Here is a 4098-nt window from a genome sequence, read left to right as displayed (position 1 = left end):
CACTCCTTTATGCTATGCAGAATAATTCTACATTATTTCCGATCAACAATATGTCATTCACATATACTTATCAGAAATGTTATAGTGCTCCCACTCACTTTCTTGTAAATACAGGCTTCACCGCAAGTCTGTATAAAACTATATGCTTTGATCATCTCATCAAAGGGCATATTCCAGCTCCAAGATGCTTGCACCAGTCCATAGATGGATCGCTGGAGCTTGCACATTTTGTTAGCACCTTTAGGATTGACAAAACCATCTGGTTGTATCATATACAACTCTTCTTTAATAAATCCATTAAGGAATGCAGTTTTGTTTATCCATTTGCTGGATTTCATAAAATGCGGCAATTGCTAACATGATTCGGACAGACTTAAGCACAGATACGAGTGAGAAACTCTCATCGTAGTCAACACCTTGAACTTGTCGAAAACCTTTTTGCGACAATTCTAGCTTTGTAGATAGTAACACTACTATCAGTGTCCGTCTTCCTCTTGAAGACCCATTTAATCTCAATGGCTCGCCGATCATTGGGCAAGTCAATCAAAGTCCATACTTTGTTGTCATACATGGATCCTATCTCAGTTTTCATGGCCTTAAACCATTTTGCGGAATCTGGGCTCATCATCGCTTCCTCATAGTTCGTAGGTTCGTCATGGTCAAGTAACATGACCTCCAGAACAGGATTACCGTACCACTCTGGTGCGGATCTCACTCTGGTTTACCAACGAGGTTCGGTAGTAACTTGATCTGGAGTTACATGATCATCATCAGTAGCTTCCTAACTAATTGGTGTAGTAGTCAGAGGAACAGATTTCTGTGATGAACTATTTTCCAATAAGGGAGAAGGTAGAATTACCTTATCAAGTTCTACTTTCCTCCCACTCACTTCTTTCGAGAGAAACTCCTTCTCTAGAAAGTTTCCGAATTTAGCAACAAAGGTTTTGCCTTCGGATCTGTGATAGAAGGTGTATCCAATAGTTTCCTTTGGATATCCTATGAAGACATATTTCTCCGATTTGGGTTTGAGCTTATCAGGATGAAACTTTTTCATATAAGCATCACAATCCCAAACTTTAAGAAACGACAACTTCGGTTTCTTGCCAAACCACAATTCAGATTGTGTCGTCTCAACGGACTTAGATGGTGCCCCTTTTTAACGTGAATGGAGCTGTCTCTAATGCATGATCCCAAAACGATATTGGTAAATCGGTAAGAAACATCATAGATTGTACTATATCCAATAAAGTACGGTTATGACGTTCGGACACACCATTATGTTGTGGTGTTCCAGGTGGCATGAGTTTGTGAAACTATTCCACATTGTTTTAATTGAAGACCAAACTCGTAACTCAAATATTTGTCTCTGCGATCAGATCGTAGAAACTTTATTTTCTTGTCACGATGATTTTCCACTTCACTCTGAAATACTCTGAACTTTTCAGACTTATGTTTCATCAAGTAGATATACTCATATATGCTCAAATCATCTGTGAAAGTCAGAAAATAACGATACCCGCCGCGAGCCTCAACACTCATTGGACTGCATACATCAGTATGTATTATTTCCAATCAAGTTTGTTGCTCGCTCCATTGTTTCGGAGAACGGAGTTTTAGTCATCTTGCCCATGAGGCATGGTTCGCATGTACCAAGTGATTCATAATCAAGTGGTTCCAAAAGTCCATCAGTATGGAGTTTCTTCATGCGCTTTACACCGATATGACCTAAACGGCAGTGCCACAAATAAGTTGCACTATCATTATTAACTTTGCATCTTTTGGTTTCAATATTATGAATATGTGTATCACTACGATCGAGATCCAACGAACTATTTTCATTGGGTGTGTAACCATCTAAGGTTTTATTCATGTAAACAGAACAACAATTTATTCTCTTACTTAAATGAATAACCGTATTACAATAAACATGATCAAATCATATTCATGCTCAACGCAAACACCAAATAACACTTATTTAGGTTCAACACTAATCCCGAAAGTATAGGGAGTGTGCGATGATGATCATATCAATCTTGGAACCACTTCCAACACACATCGTCACTTCACCCTTAACTAGTCTCTGTTTATTCTGCAACTCCCGTTTCTAGTTACTAATCTTAGCAACTGAACTAGTATCAAATACTGAGGGGTTGCTATAAACACTAGTAAAGTACACATCAATAACATGTATATCAAATATACTTATGTACACTTTGCCATCCTTCTTATCCGGCAATCATTTGGGGTAATTCCGCTTCCAGTTACTAGTCCCTTTGCAGTAGAAGCACTTAGTCTCAGGCTTAGGACCAGACTTGGGCTTCTTCACTTGAGCAGCAACTTGCTTGCTGTTCTTCTTGAAGTTCCCCTTTTTTTCTTTGCCCTTTTCTTGAAACTAGTGGTCTTGTCAACCATCAACACTTGATGTTTTTCTTGATTTTTTACCTTCATTGATTTCAGCATCACGAAGAGCTTGGGAGTTGTTTCCGTTATCCCTTGCATTTTATAGTTCATCACGAGGTTCTACTAACTTGGTGATGGTGACTAAAGAATTCTGTCAATCGCTATCTTATCTGGAAGATTAACTCCCACTTGATTCAAGCGATTGTAGTAACCAGACAATCTGAGCACATGCTTACTAGTTGAGCGATTCTCCTCCATCTTTTAGCTATAGAACTTGTTGGAAACTTCATATCTCTCAACTCGGGTATTTGCTTGAAATATTAACTTCAACTCCTGGAACATCTCATATGGTCCATGACGTTCAAAACGTCTTTGAAGTCCCGATTCTAAGCCATTAAGCATGGTGCACTAAACTATCAAGTAGTCATCATATTGAGCTAGGCAAACGTTCATAACGTCTGCATCTGCTCCTGCAATAGGTCTGTCACCTAGCGGTGCATCAAGGACATAATTCTTTTGTGCAGCAATGAGGATAAACCTCAGATCACGGATCCAATCCGCATCATTTCTACTAACATCTTTCAACACAATTTTCTCTAGGAACATATCAAAATAAACACAGGGAAGCAACAACGCGAGCTATTGATCTACAACATAATTTGCAAAATACTACCAGGACTAAGTTCATGATAAATTTAAGTTCAATTAATCATATTAGTTCACAACTCCCACTTAGATAGACATCCCTCTAATCCTCTAAGTGATTACGTGATCCAAATCAACTAAACCATGTCCGATCATCACGTGAGATGGAGTAGTTTCATTGGTGAACATCACTATGTTGATCATATCTACTATATGATTCACGCTTGACCTTTCGGTCTCCGTGTTCCGAGGCCATATCTGTATATGCTTGGCTCATCAAGTATAACCTGAGTATTCCGCGTGTGCAACTGTTTTGCACCCGTTGTATTTGAACATAGAGCCTATCACACCCGATCATCACGTGGTGTCTCAGAACGAAGAACTTTCGCAACGGTGCATACTCAGGGAGAACACTTCTTGATAATTAGTGAGAGATCATCTTAAAATGCTACCGTCAATCAAAGCAAGATAAGATGCATAAAAGATAAACATCACATGCAATCAATATAAGTGATATGATATGGCCATCATCATCTTGTGCTTGTGATCTCCATCTTCGAAGCACCGTCATGATCACCATCGTCACCGGCGCGACAACTTGATCACCATCGTAGTATCGTCGTCGTCTCGCCAATCTTATGCTTCCACGACTATCGCTACCGCTTAGTGATAAAGTAAAGCATTACAGCGCAATTGCATTGCATACAATAAAGCGACAACCATATGGCTCCTGCCAGTTGCCGATAACTTGGTTACAAAACATGATCATCTCATACAATAAAATTTAACATCATGTCTTGACCATATCACATCACAACATGCCCTGCAAAAACAAGTTAGACGTCCTCTACTTTGTTGTTGCAAGTTTTACGTGGCTGCTACGGGCTTAAGTAAGAACCAATCTTACCTACGCATCAAAACCACAACGATAGTTTGTCAAGTTGGTGCTGTTTTAACCTTCGCAAGGACCGGGCGTAGCCACACTCGGTTCAACTAAATTTGGAGAAACTGACACCCGCTTGCCACATTTGTGCAAAGCACGTCGGGAGAACC

Source organism: Triticum urartu, chromosome 5A, assembly GCF_056163025.1.
Source record: "Triticum urartu cultivar PI428250 chromosome 5A, HENAU_Tu73, whole genome shotgun sequence".
Taxonomy (NCBI): Eukaryota; Viridiplantae; Streptophyta; class Magnoliopsida; order Poales; family Poaceae; genus Triticum; species Triticum urartu.
This window is presented reverse-complemented; position numbering follows the sequence as displayed.